This window comes from Mus musculus, chromosome 3, assembly GCF_000001635.26.
Source record: "Mus musculus strain C57BL/6J chromosome 3, GRCm38.p6 C57BL/6J".
Lineage (NCBI taxonomy): Eukaryota > Metazoa > Chordata > Mammalia > Rodentia > Muridae > Mus > Mus musculus.
Window position 1 is genome coordinate 146,334,588 of NC_000069.6, and position 16,954 is coordinate 146,351,541.

General features: G+C 46.1%; 1 long non-coding RNA gene across 1 annotated transcript; it reads left to right on the forward strand.

Moving 5' to 3' along the window:
• The first annotated feature begins 11,846 nt into the window (after positions 1–11,846).
• On the forward strand, positions 11,847–16,627 carry Gm40167. The gene is made up of 2 exons (XR_867699.1): positions 11,847–15,297; positions 15,476–16,627. It is a non-coding gene; the product is annotated as a predicted gene, 40167 (long non-coding RNA).
• The last annotated feature ends 327 nt before the right edge of the window (positions 16,628–16,954 follow it).

Here is a 16,954-nt window from a genome sequence, read left to right on the forward strand (position 1 = left end):
TTACCCTAGCCGATTTTGATCACAGAGCCCCCATGGGGACCACCCGTCTTCCATTAGAGACCTCACTGGGGGATCCTGTGTTACAGAGACTGGGGACCTGGCTAGAGCTTCAGGCACGAACTTCCCTGCTGTGGGCACAGTCAAATAAGGATGGGAGGACATATATCTGGTCTTTTGTGAGAGCATTTTGCTCTCCAAGTAGCTGGATGAAAAATCAGACTCTGTTTCATTGTTAAGCATCCAGAACGAATTATTAACTGAGTGTAAAAGCAGCACTAGGTGGGACTAGGAAGAGGGACAATTTGAGGCTCAGAATATTAAAAATGAACATTCCAAATAATGGGACTAGCTCAATAATTCTAACTATGAAAGGCATTTGGTACAACTGGTTATTGTTGTTTTATTGTTTGCTTTACACAGGGACTCACGTCTTTCAGACAGGCCTTGAGCTTGTTATGAAGCTGAAGATGACTGGTGCCAACCTCACAGCCGCCTCCCCTAGCCACTGAGTGCAGGGTAGCCTATGCTAACCTCACAGCCGCCTCCCCTAGCCACTGACTATACAGTGTGTGAGCTTTCTGCAGGTTGCTGAGTTAACAAAGGTCAATATAAGTTATTGACTTTGAAAAAAATAAAAGTTTTCAGATAAAAATCCACTTTAGCTGGGCGTGGTGGCGCACACCTTTTATCCCAGCACTTGGGAGGTAGAGGCAGGTGGATTTCTGAGTTCAAGGCCAGCCTGGTCTACAAAGTGGGTTCCAGGACAGCCAGGACTACACAGAGAAATCCTGTCTCAAAAACCAAAAAAAAAAAAATAAATAAAATAAAATAAAATAAATTCCACTTTATCCCACAGTGTCAGTGAACACAAGATCAGGGCCATGAGGGCCTTGGAGAGCATTTGGTGATCCCAGGGTGTTCCAGAAAGTTCCAGTCAGTGTCACTCTTAGACAGAGGACAGAGCAAAGTGGGAGAGACACACACTGAAGAGCTGAAGAGGTGCTGGCTACACTTCCTGACAGAGGGCAAGCTGGCACTCAGGCCTCCACACTGGTCATTTTGTTGCTGTTATTTCTTTGGCAGAGGTTATAGGAGGGGCCTGAAGTATTACCATGGACAGCCCAGAATACGCTGTGTGGAAGGACAGCCACCACTCACTATGTCCCAGCTTCAGGCCAAGGACACTGCGGAAACTTCCATATTAGCACTCGCAGTTCTTAAAGCCAGAGTTCTGCTCAGCAGGACTTAGCTGTATCAGAGCCTAATGGCGGTTCCACGTGCTACTTTGGAACAATTACTGAATATTTCTGTTGGTCAACTAGAACAACATACTCGGGATAATTAACTTACACAAAAAGGTAGTTTGGCACACATGCTGTTGACTCCAGTACCTGATCAACTGCCCCCGTTGTTTCATGCCTGAGGTGAGATAGCTCATTGTGCTGGGAGCTTGTGAGGGAACATTCTCGAACCATAGGCAGGAAGTGAAGAGAAAGGAAAAAGGCAGGATGGGTAAATCGTAGTGTCCCTTGGGGTGCCACCTAGGCACTTTCTATTAAGTCCAGTCTCTTGAAAGAGCTTGTCTTAGAGTTTTATTGCTGTGAACAGATACCATGACCATGGCAACTCTTATCACGCACACTAAAAACAAACCATCTGCAGGAATGGATTTCTTTTCTGCATAAAGGTTTAGTAGTAGCTGCTAGTTAATATAGTGGCCACATGTGAGTTAATACAAGTAAAAATCTAACAGCACCTGGTACTCAGCACCTATGGTTTCTTTTTAGACTAAAATTACTACGGCCATGATGCATAGTACATTGGCTTACAGTTCCTTCCTGCCGTCATCCTGTAGCCTGGAGATACCTAGACAAATGTTGTGTTTTGCTTCTTTCCGTAAGGCCCTCTCCCCTGGATACACACAACACAGCTTCCCATTATCACCATGCTCACCAGAGTGAGCCTGTGTTACAATCAGTGAGGTTGTTTAGCGGCACCATTATCACCCAAATCCCATGGTTTGCATCCGGGCTCACTCATTTTGTTTTGATTTTACACACATGGAGCTCACACTTACCGAAATCTTCCTGGAGTGTGTATGCATTGGGACATAGTGTTGCAATTGTAAACTACCACATCTGGCTTCTAGACTTGTGCACGTGTGCGTGCGTGCGTGCATGTGTGTGTGTGTGTATGTGTGTGTACACATATGTACATGTGTCTACCTGTATGTATGTATGTGTCTATTTATGTATGTGAATGTATGACTCTATATGTTGTATATGTGTGTGTGTGTGTGTGTGTGTGTGTGTGTGTGTGTGTGTGTGTGTGTGATTCTGGACATGTGCATGCATATGGAGACTAGAAGTTAACACAAGTGTCTTTGTCAATCACGGTCTATCTTATTTTTGAGTCAAGGTCTCTCACTGAGCCTGGAGCTCATCGAGTCAGCTGTGCTGGCCTTTGAGCTCCTGGGCTCTGCCTGACATAGCCACCCAGCACTGGTTACAGGCACACACCACTATAACCAGCTACCCAGCCTTTATACGGGGGCTGAGGATCTGACCTTTGCCAACTGAGCCATTCCCCAGCCTCTGGGTTTCACTCCAATGTAAGTTCTATGGCTAGATTATTTTCAATTGTTTTTAAGCATGCACACATACATGTACACACACACACACACACACACACACACACCTAAAACACATCTTAAACTACAAAGAAGCTATCTAGCCCTAGAAACAGTCATCCGCTGAGTCTCTCACTCCCCAGCAGAAATCCTGGGGAACCTGAGATGTTCCCATGCCTCGGTATCTAGGAACGAATGGACGTCAGCGCAGTTGTGTTGCCTCCTGGGCGTCTTGGATCCCTTCACACTGAAAATGAGTGCCTTTCCAGAGGACACAGTGTGGCTGTACAAGGCAGGGTCAGCTGGCTGATGGTGGGGCAGACCTGAAGGGCTGTGATGACATTCTGACCCTGGTCCTAGCCCATCTACCCACATGCCTGTCATCTCCTCCCCTCCCTCCCCCCCTTGCTAATAGACTCAGTAGCCAGCAGGGAGGCTCACCCATCATTGCAGTCTTGGCAAGAAGCCTTTTGAGTGTCCAAAAACAGCTTTTAATTAATTTATTTTTTTTTAAACAGAGAAACACAATCGTTTCAGTGAAAAGCTTTCTACTAATTAAATAGGAAATGGGGCAATTTATTATTTATTATTATTTAGTGTTGGCGATTAAGTCCACTTAATCTATCTGCTGGCCAAGCCTGGTGCTCACACCCAGCACACTGAAAGAACAGTCAGGAGCTTGGAGCCCCTACGAGCACTGCCAGGAAGCTCTGCTCAGACTGCAGGGGAGGGAGTAGCAGCAGCCGTGTATTATTTATGTTCCCCTTTCAAAACAAACCCATCAAAGGAACAAAGCCTGTCTTCCGCTGGCTGCAGTGCACCCCAGCATACGGCTGTCACTCCCGACCCCTCAGCTGCGGACTGGAGTGGCTGTCCAGGTTGTGTGAGGGGACTGCCTGCAGCCATCTGCTGAGTGTCAGCTATTTCTTTCTGAGCTGAATTCTAACTGTAGAACAGGCTGTGGAGGGAGAGAGGGAGGGAGAGCAGGGAGAGGCAGGCAGAGAAAATGTGGCTCTCCCGACTGTCACTGTTTCTTACATGTCAACTTTGAGCCTGTTCTCTGGGAGAAGTGTGAGAACGGGGAAATCTGGGATGAAGAGAGGGGCAAGGAGCTGGGAAGAAAGTGAAGTCCTGCATGTACATTCCTGGTCACTGGTGATTGTTTGACAGTGCTGCACCGCATGCACGCTGAGCACACTCTCACACACACACACACACACACACACACACACACACACACCAAATACACATGAAAACTGTGTCAATGAAGGCACCCTTGGGGTCGTATGAAAGGTGTGTTTTCAGGAGTAATTGGGATTGCCAAGTGAATGCTTATTAAATGTGACACCCTCTTTTGCTTGGAAGTCATGAATGACAGATGTTTAGAATCTACTTGGGCCTTGTGGCATTAAGGTGGCCCTGGCTGTGGATTCAGCTTTGCCTCGTGCCTCTGTCATCTGTAGGAGGCACTCGTCAGCCTCACAGTATTGGACTAGAGGCTGTACCGCTCACTCGTGCATTCCTGTGTGAGCATGCACACACTCAGTTCCCGGAAGTAATTAAAAGTACTCGCAATGTAGAACGTATAAGGTCACGTGCTGTATGTTGTTGACACAAAATTGAATGGACCATGTCTAGGCACACTGATACCAGAAAGTGTCCAGCTACTCACTCATATGAGCATATTTTAATAGGCTAAGTAGGTCTTGGTTTTTTTTTTAAATCTTATTATAAGGTTATTTGCTGACTATTGTTGACTTCTAGTTCAAGCTACGGTCTTTAAATTCTAACTTAATTTAACTTAATGTAATTCAAATAAGTTCTCTAGATTAAATTTGTGCTCGGGACCACATTGTTCTGTGTGTACTCACAGTAGTAAGCATTGTAGACTCTATTTCATTTTTTGCTGACTCTATTATGTAATTCTGTCCATTTGTTCATGGTTTCATTGTAGTACAATTTAATGAGTGTATTTCAAGTGTCTTTTCTTTGACCTAGTCCTGGATAGTAAACTCCCCTTATGCTGATAGTCTGATAATGAAAGCATGTCACATGTGAGTCGCATGTGCAAGAAGAAACTTGAAACGTAATTGTCTTTAGAGATCATGGAACCTTCTGCACGTCCTTGTCCTCCTCAACCCTACGCTAAGAGTCATGGTTGCATCTCAGCACCCTCACCCTCACCCCCACCCTGTGTTAAACTGACTGTCAAGTTGACAGGAGCTAGAACCAGCAATGACACTAGGCTCTGAGTATGTGAGAGGTTTTTCTAGCTTAGGTTAGGCTAATTAAAATGGGGAGACTTACCATAAATGTAGACAGCACCACTCTGTGGTCTGGGTCTCAGATTAAACGGCAGCCTCATTTATTTGTCTCTGAGTGTGGCTGCTGCTGACTTACAACACCGCCATGATGGACCGTAGCCCCAAACTGTACCCCCAAACCGTGAGCCGAGTTACTTATCTATCGCTGAGATGGAACACTGGACAAAAGCAACTAAAAGGAGGAAAGCTTTATCATCTCACATCAATGAACTGAACCTAGGGACTGCTCACGGGCTCACGGGAGAGCTGTTTCCATGGTGAGTCTAAGTCTCATCCACTCGGCAAGGTTAACCATCGCAGCTTCCTTGTTAAGACCCTGTCAGGTGGTTTATCACAGCATCTAGAGAAGTAGCTAATGACCTCTGTTTGTTTCTTCTCATGGGGACTCTGGGGTCACAGGGACATCACTGAAACTGTAAACACACTTCTGACTGTGAAAACCCAGCTGTTTCTTCTTGGACCCAGCATGCCATTAGCCTAAAGCCTCTTAATTTCTCAGCAAAGGTAGACCAGATGGCAATGGTATTTCTCTAAGAATTTCTCCCACACATATAAACAGACAGCAAAAACAAGAGGAATATATATTCAAATACACACACACACACACACACACACACACACACACACACACACACATGAACACTTTGATTTTCCTACTGTTATTTTATTTTATTTTACTTTATTTTATTTTTTGAGTAAAATGTACCTAATGGCCCCTGAGCTTTGCACTCACTGATAAGAAACCACAGACCCTGCCTCGTCCATATCTCCCTGTGCGCCATGTGAAAACAGTCTAGAGCCCCAGGATCTTATTATGGGACACCTTGGGAATGTCCTAGTGATGAGGATATAAGTCAAATATGCCCTGTTCCTGTGCTCTGTTTGGTAAAGATCATAGAGTCATCTTTCTCCCCTCTAGTGGGCGAAGTCTGAATATATAAACCAGAAACCAGGAAGGAAGGAAGAAAATGACCTATCTCCAAATGTTCACCCGACACTGAGTCCGGGTTCATTTCCAGAGGCAGCCAGTCTCATTAGGAACCATGTTTTCTGGCCGCTGTGAGGCAGTTTCCACAGGGACTCATTTTGGTAAGGGCCTCATGGGAAGAACCAGGTTTGCTCCTTGGAGTTGGGAAACACAGCAGCAGTCAGGAAACTTCCTCTGCTGAGGCCAGGACATTTTCGGCTTTACAGGTTGAGTCAGAACTGAGCCAGTGAACGACTTTATTTTTTTCTCATTCGGCAATTTACATTTAGAAAGGAAAAAGGGTTATTAGCTCTCAAGCTGTATGAAATATGAGACTGGATTTCAGCCTGCAGGCAGACTTTCGAAGTCTCTGCACAGCGTCCCCGTAGACAGCCATTAGGGCTTTGCTTAAAAACCTGAAGTGGTCAGAAGCTGTCTTTCAAAGTCACCAGCTCCATCTAAGCGCACCTTAAATTGCTAGAAAGTACTTTTATGTTGGCTTGGAATTTGCCTACTTCATCTTACTACCAAGGCATTCTTTAAGTGCTGATTAAACTTCTAGAAATGTCTGTTGGTGGAAACAGTTTTCTATGACCTGTCTCCCTGCCCACTGGTCATATAGTAAACTTTTCTCGATGTGAAAGAGCCATTATGAAAATAATGTATTGTATCCTGCTGCAGTGCAGAGAAACCTCTGAGAGCCGCTGGGGTTTGTAGAACCATTTGCCTTCTTCCTAAATGTTCCCAGACTGCAACGCCCCATGAACTCTTGCTTCTTTTCTCAGTTTCTCTGCCTGATCCCTTATTATAAGGATGCCATCCGTGTCTTTCTCGCTGTTGTCTGCGTGCCTACTGAAACAGTTCGCCTCCCTTTCCTAATTAAATGCCTCTCATCTTCCCCGGACTTTAAACCAGCTCACTATGAGAGCACACACACACACACACACACACACATACACACACACACACACACACCCGGGGCCTGGAACTTGTGGTGTTTGAATTGAGCAGTTTCATTAGTAAAGTATTTAAGCTGCTTGGACTCTCTCTCTCTCTCTCTCTCTCTCTCTCTCTCTCTCTCTCTCTCTCTCCTTCCCTCCCTCCCTCTCTCCCTCCTGTCTCCCACTTCTTTTGTTGCTAGCTCATTCTCTCTATTTCTCCCTCTCTGTATTTCTATATCTTAGTTCTTAGGAAAGTTTTGGAGTAGGTGTGAGAAGCCATCCCTTACCATTTGTGGGTTTGTTGTTTTTATTCCCTGCCAAGGCCCTCCACTCTGTCTTTCAACATTACATGGCTTTGGGTGCCAGTCCCGTGATTCACATACATGAGGAATTTGGGAGACTGGAATGAAAGGCTTGAGGGTAAAGCTAGATGATTTGCTCCAGCATATTTCAATTACCAGTGGAAGTTTTGTATGTGTTTCTTTAATTAACACTAACTAAGATTAGGACTATTAAATAATATGGTTTCGAAACGAAAAGAAATCAACCCTTAGGGATACTATTTGATATAAATAAAGACAGGCAATTTCCAGTATGCTGTTTTCACATAATCCACTCAACCTTGACTCTCATCCAGCACAGATCTTGGGGACTTATGCAAATGTGAACAGGCTGCACCATGCCTGCTGCCTGAGTGAGTTCAGGAGCTGGAGGGTTGCTGTGTCAAATGGTCTCTGTTTGTAGTTCTGGATGCTGCGAGGTAATAGTGAGCTTTAGTTAATTACACCTCGCATCACCCCCAGGAGGTAGGTAATGATTATAGGCGGACTTGGCTGAAGGAACTCAGAATGTCTTAATAATCACTTAATAGAATCTTATCATGAGAAGCAAATTGCATTAAATGGGCGAATGAAGTTGACTGTGAGAAACGAAGCCAGGAAATAAAATGCTATGGGGGGTTTTATATGGGGAAAATCCAATTAACACCCTTTTAAAAGAGTTGGCCTCATGGCTTTTCCATATCCCGCACTGTGTCTAGCAGAGGGCTACACCCCAAATAAAGACCTCTCTCATTATGAAGGGACTTGTAGGTAAAAATGAAGAATGTGAAGGAAATGCTGGATAGGGGAAGAGGGAAGAAGATCTACAAGTCATTGGACCTTAAAATTCCACTTGGAAACAAAGAACAATGTAACTTCATCATGAAGCCATTTGCACCCTCTTTGCAATGAAACACTGCTTTCTCATTTGATTCTTAAGGCAAAGAGCTATCTTGAGTTAAAAAAAAAAAAAAAACACAAGACATACACTGTGTGTGTTTGACTGTGTCTATCTGGGAAATCCTAGTACTAAAAGAGCCAAGCCTGGGTGATAAAACAGCAAAGTGGCAACTAGATTGGTGGAAAAAGCTCAGGTGAGCACATGGCCCACAGAGGTGCAAGCCAGAGAGAGGTGATACAATGTGTCCAGAGACAATGGCACACAATGGAAGACTGTAACATTGTAGTTACAAAGTGGGATACATAGTAACAGTAGGACAAGGCGAGGTACATTCATTACTTCTGTTGTTGTGAGCAAGTATCTGTCAGAAGCAGCCTCAGGGAGGAAGGGTTGGTGCTGGCTCACAGTTTTGGGGATTCTCAGTCCATCACAGTGGATAAAGCATAGTGACTGTAGTAGCTTGGTCCCTGACAGAGGGTGAAGTGCCCTGTGGCTGGCCATAGCACAGAGCTGGGTGGAAGTGGAGAGTCTAATGAAAACCAGAGTGGTTATCACCTTTCAGGTCCACCCCTATTGACCAACTTCCTACAAATTCCATAGTGTCAAAGGTTCTGGAAATAGCTACAGTAGCTGAGTTCAAGCATGTGAGCGGGTAGGGGACATTTGAGACTCCATAATAACTGAGGGGCTGCTCCTTCCTTAAATAAACTGGTTCTGAGGAATATGCTCAGTGCCACAGCTTTGCTTTAAATCTCCTTGATTATTTACCTTCATTACAAAAATAACTTGTCAATAAAATAAACATGATACACCAAAGTCAACCAGAACTGAAGTCAATGTATCTCAATGAATGTCTATGTGGTTAGAACAGCCATTCTGAAGCTGGGGCACTTCACCCTGGATTTTACATTTTCTCCGTGGGATACGCTTTTATGTATTCTATCCACTACCAAAAATGAGAAGCCCACGAAGTCCACCACAGAATAAAAAACTAGGATTCGCCTCCATCCCTTATGTCCATCATTCAATTCCTTTAAAGGTGGGGCTGGAGGGCAAGGCAACAGAAAGGCTGAGGCAAAGTGCAAACTCTGATGTAGACGCCCCACATGGACCAACAAATGGGAGGGGAGTGTAGGGAGGCCAGGATCCAGTAGAGGGCAGATGTGAGTCAGATTCCAGAAACAGCACATCTCTGTGGACCTAAGACTCAAACTCCAATTCAAGGTAACAGTATAAACTGCACTCTGAAGCGATCCTTAGGTTGAATCATACACACCTAATCATATGTGGCTGAAGTGCACCTCACTATGCATGTTTGTGTGCACACATACGTAATTATTCACCAAACTGCTCCAAGGCAAGCTCCTGACAGGTGAGTGTAAAACGAGAGAGCTGCTTTCACAGTGTACATTCTGAGATGGGGTTTCTTTTCTACCAGACACGCGCTCTAATGAAACAACCGTCACTTACTTGTTATTTTTAAAAAATAAAATCTGAAGTGGGTGGAGTAAAAAAAAATCATACCACTAGTAAAAGAGACATCAGGGCTTTGGGCCTTGCGGGAGGAAGCTTCCAGAAGGCTGAGGCAGCCCACTTGACTGTATGTGAGAAGATGTAGACATCTGGCTTCCTCCCACTCTTTTTTCATTGGATCTCATATCTCTGTAAATCATCAGAAAGCTTTCTGTGGCTTTTTTTTCCCCAGTATTTCCACTATAACACTTCCACCTCTTACAGTGTCCTACATCACACAACATCAACAGTTGATTTCCCAGACCCAGAAGGACCCCTGGTCATTAGCAGAGTGGTCTTTGACAATGTTCCTCCCAACAGCGGGGATGGGCAGCCTTCAGGGGATTCGTGCTAGACTCGTCCTAATTAAGTGCCGAATGCTCTGATTCCTTTGCCCGTAGTTTCTTGTCCTCTGGGGTGAGTAATGATGGGACACAAGTGTGTGCAACAGGCAGTCGGGGGTCACAGTACTGGCACGCAATATGGTGGCAGCAGATCACTGGGTGGACAATGCCAGGAATGCAGGACTTGGCGAAAGCAGTTTCCAGGCCTGAGTGGATTAGAACCTAACTGACTTCCAACTGCTTCTCGGGAACGCTTGGGTACAATGCAGTCACTCTTCCAGAATGTGTGCTCTCTCTCTGAGCAGCACAGCCTCCTGCTGGCTCCCTGGGCAATTTTGACTTTTTTCTTACACTTATTGATTTGCAGAGGTGTAAAAGCCAGACAATTGTGGGAGGCAGCCCTCTTCTACCACGAAGGCTCCAGGGCTGTGTATCTGCCTCACCAGTCCCAGCTGAGGAATTTGAACAATGTTATTTAACAACTTAAAAGGTGAAACAACGTAAATACAATAAATCGAAGGAAGGAAAGCTTTAAAAAAAAAAAGCAACTGCAGATGTAAGCAGGAATTTTTAAAGCATAGAAATCTGAAAATGTAAGATTTCAAAATGGTTGCGGGGTTGTTACCATAGCAACGCCAGTCTGAGCCACAGCATGTTTCCAAATGTCTTTCTCTGTGGGGAGATGTTCGAGGGCAGATTTCAAATTTTTTAATTAAGGAAAAGAATAAAGAATCAAGTTTAATGGGTTAAGAGCCATGCTAGAATGCCAATAACCCTCCCTCCAAGGCCTGAGAAGTCTGGTGAGGAGCGCTTTCTGGGACATGACAATTTCCCAGAACCGCAGCGTGGGGTCGCTGTGGTTCCACCGCTGCCTACGCCTCCGTCTGGCGCCTCAGAGAAAGGGCTTCCCTGCTCCTCCTTTGAGCCGCCCTAACAGTCCTGTCTTTAAACCGCATTTATGACTATTCTGTGCCGAGACTGTGAAAACCTCTTGGGACAGAGTCACAGTGAACAGCAGCCGGTGACGTTCACAGTCTAGAAAGAGAGATAAGTAAATAAATAGAAACATTAAGCTTGTGGTTAGATGTGGATGAAAAGGGAAGGGTGCCATTAGTGATGGAGTCTGCGTTTATACAAGGTGCGGGAAGATCTTCATTATGAATTATTAGGCTGAGACCCGCGGCTGAGCCTAAGGGGTGGAGGGATTGAGCACCAGGCAGAAAAGAAGGCTGTGCGTGTCAGGGCTCATGGAGAAAAAGAAACCTTAGGCTCTGGTCAGATCTCTTTATTTTTAGCTAGAGAGAAGCATGGGATGAGGGGTGGGGCTATTCAATTTGCACAGTTTGTGCTTCACACTACAGAACTGTTCCCCATTTCCTTTGTGAATTGTTTATTATTTGTGGCTTTTGGTGTGTGTAAACATTTTGAAAAGCCTACTTAGTATTATAACAATTTAATACTTTTTATATGGCTGCTGTCACAACACAGATTTAGGCCATGGAGTCTAGCAGCACAGCCACTGCGGGTGAAACAATTTAAAAGTTCGAGGGAAGCAAAGCATTTGGTGTTATGAGAGCAGAGATTTGGGGAGTAGCCTTCTTTGTGGCATTTCCAATTTCTGTTGTCATTACTCTTACATGGCTGCTGCACCAGCAGTCTCTCAGATCCGGAGGCAGGGTAGCCTCACCCGTCTTAATAACATTGATTGGCACAGCAACACAGGAGAGTGTTGGATAAGTGAAAAGGGAATGGGAGAAGGAGGGGGGATGGCTGGCAGGTGGGTGGGGGTAGGGCTAGTTTGATGGATGGATGCTTAGATGGATGGAGGGAGGGAGGGATTATTGAATGGATAAATGGATGGATGGATGGATGGACGGATGGATGGATGGTTGTTTGCATAGAGGGAGGGATGGGTTGGGATGATGGAATGAGGGAATGGTTGAATGGATGGATTGGAGGGAGGGAGGGATGGCTGGCTGAAGTGACAGGCAGAGAAGGTAAGGAGTGTGAAAGTGCCAACTATGTGGCACAGAACACTGGTGACAGATCTTCATCATTCTTCCTTGTACATGTCAAATACTGACGAAGTACCTGCTGTGTGTGAGTCACAGTCACAGTCACAGACAGGGGCGTACAACAGTGAGTAAAACCGTATTGCCCTCATGATGTTTACTGTCAGTGATGGAAACAGATACGAACTGCAACTGATCCCAATTTTAGGAAGTATTATGTATATAAAATGAGGTGTGGATTTAGTGTCGTCAGGGTCGAGAGAGTGTAAGTACTGCAGGTTGGATGAAAAGGTGTCCTGGATGTTGGTGTAAGAATGAAAGGACAAAGGACAAACTTGATCCTGATTCGATCCCAAGGCCAGGGCCAAGAAACAAAATCCCACCAATCCCTGCCTGGGCTTTCCACAGAAACCCACCAATCATTAAACACTAAAACCCACCAGTCCCTGGACAGGAAAACCCACCAATCCTGAGCTCACCCAAGCTCAGGAATTGAAATCTCACCAATCCTCATTCTGGAAACCTTCACCCAGGAAAGCTCCACCCCCACCCCAAATCCTATATATAAATCCTGTGCTCTGCCTAGTTCCCTGCTGTTTCTCTCCCAAGCAGAGGCAGTCTCCCTCCTGGGTTTTTCCCTCCCGACAATCTCTTGTGTGAGGTTTGTTGTACAGCGTGGCTTTATGCTTTATGGTATTCCTTTATGGTGTCTCCGAACTGCTAGGATACCTCTCAGAGCAGAACTTGGATAAGGGAATCCTTCGCCTGCAACTGAAGGAGAGCTGGGACACTTCTATAGGGAAGCCTTTCTGTTCGGAGCCAGGGCACTTAGAGTTGGGAACCAAGAATACCACCAAGTGGCAGGGGGCAACAACCCTCACATAAGAGAGTTGTTGGGAGGGAGAACCCCAGGAGGGAGGCAACCTCTGCTTGGGAGAGAAGCAGCAGACTGCAGTAGACAGGGGTTGTACAGGATTGCTTAGGGGCAGGGCTTTCCAGGGTGGGGAGTGGCAAGAGTTCTAGTTTGACGCTTGGGCCTTTTACTGTATAGGGCAGGAGCTGGGGCTGGCCATTAGGACAGTTAATGTCTGTAAGTGGAACCTGGTGGGTCATGGTCTTCGGGGGAGGGGCCTGGCCACTTATGTGCCTCAAGGGACTTACTGAGATGCAGTCGAAATGTCAGGACTATGCAGAGTGTCATGAAGTTGACTGTGGAGTTTCATCTCCGGAATGGGAGCTTCTCCCGAGGGATGGCAGAGATCCTTCCACTGAGAGCAGGGTGGCACTGTTCCTGATCACACCGTGTTACTGAAAGAGAGAAAGAACACAGGGCTTTCTTGCTCCACACCCTCCCTACAAGCACGGACATCTCCACCATCTCGTCATCCAGACAGCCCAGCTCCTCCTCCGAGCGCCCCAGGCTTCCATGGATCAGTAGTACATCTTGGATGTAGATCCCACCACATTCCCCAAACCTTCCTTCCCAGCAGCCGTCTCAGCTTCCAGTTAGTCTTGAGCTTGCGGCCACTCCTCCCCTCTCCTGCTGCAGGATTTCTCCAACCACACATCACAGTCCATTAGTGAGCGGGTCAGGCCATCAATACAGTGGACGTGAGAAGCCTTTTACAACAGGGCAGACTAGACTGGAAGCTGTTGGATCACACTGTGTGTACGTCTTCAGCGTGAAGGGTGATAGTGGCAGCCCTGTTATGTGAACCTTCTCTCACCCTGGAGACAAGCTCCCTTACCATGGTACATCTGTGGCAATGCTGAACGTTCCTAGAATTGAGAAGATCTCTGTTAAGCTCAGATTTTCTCTGAAGCCCAAGAAGGTGTAAATCACTGACACTATTTGAAATGTAGTTTTGTTCTAAGCATAAATTTATTTCTCAAATAGGAATATTGCCTGGTATCACATCAAAATGGTCCCAATTATTCTTCCAGTTTAAGTACGCACAGATCTTCCCATAGCTAGCAAAAAAATCGGGGAGGGGAGGGGGGCTTGATGGCAACACTCTGAGGAATATGACCCATGAGGCAAACATACAAGGCAAAGAAAGTCATGAAGTATTTGTGCCAGAGAACCACCTAGAACCTCCCAGAGCTCAGAGCTTTTTGACGTACTTCCAGCTATGCCACACTATTAGGAGTCTGTAAACTCTGCTTCTGACACAGATTCAACTAGGATCCAGTGAGGTCCTACTTTGCATGATGTAGGGTTTATCGTTTGTGTTGGGGACATCGTGGGTGGGGGGTGATTCTCCTGAGGAGGCATCAAAGAAATATTTTTTTCTCAGAAATAAGAAGGTTGCAGACTGGCCAAGAAAGATTCTGGTGGATCCATCTTGGTGAAGTAAGCAAGATCACTCTGATTACCTACAGCAGCATGGGCTGATGGTGAGCGGCTGGACCACACAGCTCCAAGCCCTGCCTAGCTCCCGCTGTCTATGGCTCCAAGTCTAAAGCAGAACTCAGACAAAGCCGGGTGCAGCTCTCCCTAGTGTTAAAGCATAGTGGGTGGCCATAGGCTCCAGGGATGGAAGGAAGGAGCAGATGAAAGCCAACTTCAGAAGTTCTGTGTCCATGAGAGCTGCCCCACCCTAGCACATACCGGGAATGCTTGGCCAATGCTGATCAAACGTGGGAAGAATGGTCTATCTCACTTCAGCATGGCACAAAGGACAGCTTAGTGGTATCTTGTTGCAAGATGAACCCAGGATTCTAGGGACTACACCATGCCCCAAATGCTCATCTCTCGAGAAAAACTGGCGACGCTGTGGAAATTTGGGGAGAGTCGTGTAACCCAAGGTTTATCATTTACTAGGTAACGCCTGCTTTTCCCCCAGGGGCAAAGGGAGACGATGCCTGTTTGTTTATTTAAGGTGTTCTGTTTTGTTTTGAGACAGGATCTCGTGTAGCCCAGGCTGGCTTCAAACTTTCTATGTAGCTGAGAATGACCTTGAACCTCTGACCCTCCTGCCTCCAACCCCTCACTGGAAGGTACTGGGTATCCCGTGACAAACGCGCCTGCTTTCTGCCACAGAGCAGCTGAGTCATCATCATCAAGCCCTTAGCAAGTCAACAGCTGGGGATGGATTATGGAGAGCCACACATCTAGAGAAAAAGAATGAGCCCAGCCCTCCCTAGACCAACAAAAGCATTTCGGTAGCCGTGTGGCTGAGCCAGCGGGGCAAGGGATCACTGGTTGTTACAAAGTGGTTGCTTTTCTTATCAAATCCAAAGCCCTCCTGCAGGTAGGAAGGTCTGTGGGTGCTGACCTGGTGGTCCAATGTTTACCAGGCATGAAGGAGGTTCCTGGAGTTGATGCCCAGCACTGGAAAAAACAGGTAAGGAAGAATGGAGGTGAAGCTGGCAAGTGTGACACGCCCCTCTCCCGAGAGAGAGAGCAGGGTGAGAGCCTGAAGGGAGGGACATCTTTATACTACCAATGACAGCTGTCAGGCAGCACCAACGGAGAAGCTGGTGAAGCTGGTTCAGTCTAACAATTATCTGTCTCTCTATCAGATTGCTAGATACTTGATCAGTTCAAGACAGACCAGCATGGATTTTCAAAAGCTGTGACTCCTGCCTTACAGCCACTCACAAAAGGAAGTGACCTCATGGGCTGCCCGCGGGTGCCGCCACCCACAGAATGAACAGCACTTGCTGTGGGTCACAGCCGGGACTGAAGTCCAGGAAAGTTGCTAGACCCTGGGCTCCTTTAGTGACTTGCTGTGATAAAACCATTCTGACAAAGCAACTTAAAGGAGAGGGGTTCAGGCCAGCTGCCCAGGCTATAGTCCACCATGGCAGGAAGTTCCGGCTGCAGGAGCCTGAGAGACCTGCTCACATCACATCCAGTCACAAGAGAGCGACGAATGCGCCAGTCTTAGTGCTGAGCTCATTTCGTCCACTTAGGCAGTCCCATGCCAGTCACAACTAAAGTGCATCTTCCCACACTGCTTAAAGAATCAAGACATTGCCCCAAGCACATGCTCAGAGCCCCTGATCATCACACAGACCAAGCCAACCCTTCTTGAATTCTGTCATCCACTGCTAGCCTATGATATGGCCTTTCCAAGGTTCTTAAATCTTTCTGTAGGAGGGTCAGAGAACAGTGTGGTTCAAATGCTGGATCTTACATCCCTGAGCTTGGTCGTACGTTCAACATCCCTGGATTTCCCCACAAAAGAGTTGACCTTGAAATGACCCACTCTGTGCCATCTCCTCGAGTCTGCATCAGTCCAGATATAGACCGGTCACTGTCAGAGCTAGTCTCAGCACAGGAAGCAACCTGACTCATCTTCCACAGGATAATTCCAGCCCATGGCCTGTGGGTCACATGGAGCCCAGAAGAGCTATCAATACAGTCCAACCCAAAGTCATAAAGTGACTTAAAGTATTACAAATTTGGGGGCAATATTTTAGGTTTTTTTTTTTTTTTGTTATTTTTGGGTTTTGTTTTTATTCAATTCTGATTCTTAAGCATGAATGGTCACAATGTCAAAATGTGAACGAGCAAACCACCATTTTGAATCCCCAGTAGACAGATTCTTGGCAGAGAAGGAGGCAATCCGGCCCCTCTGTCTCATGCATGGACATTGTCTATTTCCCCTTTAATGCCTAGAATTGACTCTGTAAATATTCTAAGAATAAAACCAATATGACTAAGCAGAATCTGGGCCTGTATGACCGTAGCTTTGGCCACAACTGTAATCAACTTACAAGTATTTATTATTCTTATTCAGTAAAGTTATAACATTCTTATTTTGAAACCTAAACTGGCTGAATAAAATCTCAGGCTGTTGCTGGGCATAGTGGCACACACCTTTAATCCCAGCACAGCCCCAGGAGGAATCGATCACTCTCCTTATCCTTGATATTGGCAATACTCTAAAATAAGAAAAGGGCTCCCTTCTGGTGTTTCTGCTTGAGCTAGGCTGCTTGTGGGTCCACCCAGGGCAATCTCTCTCTCTCTCTCTCTCTCTCTCTCTCTCTCTCTCT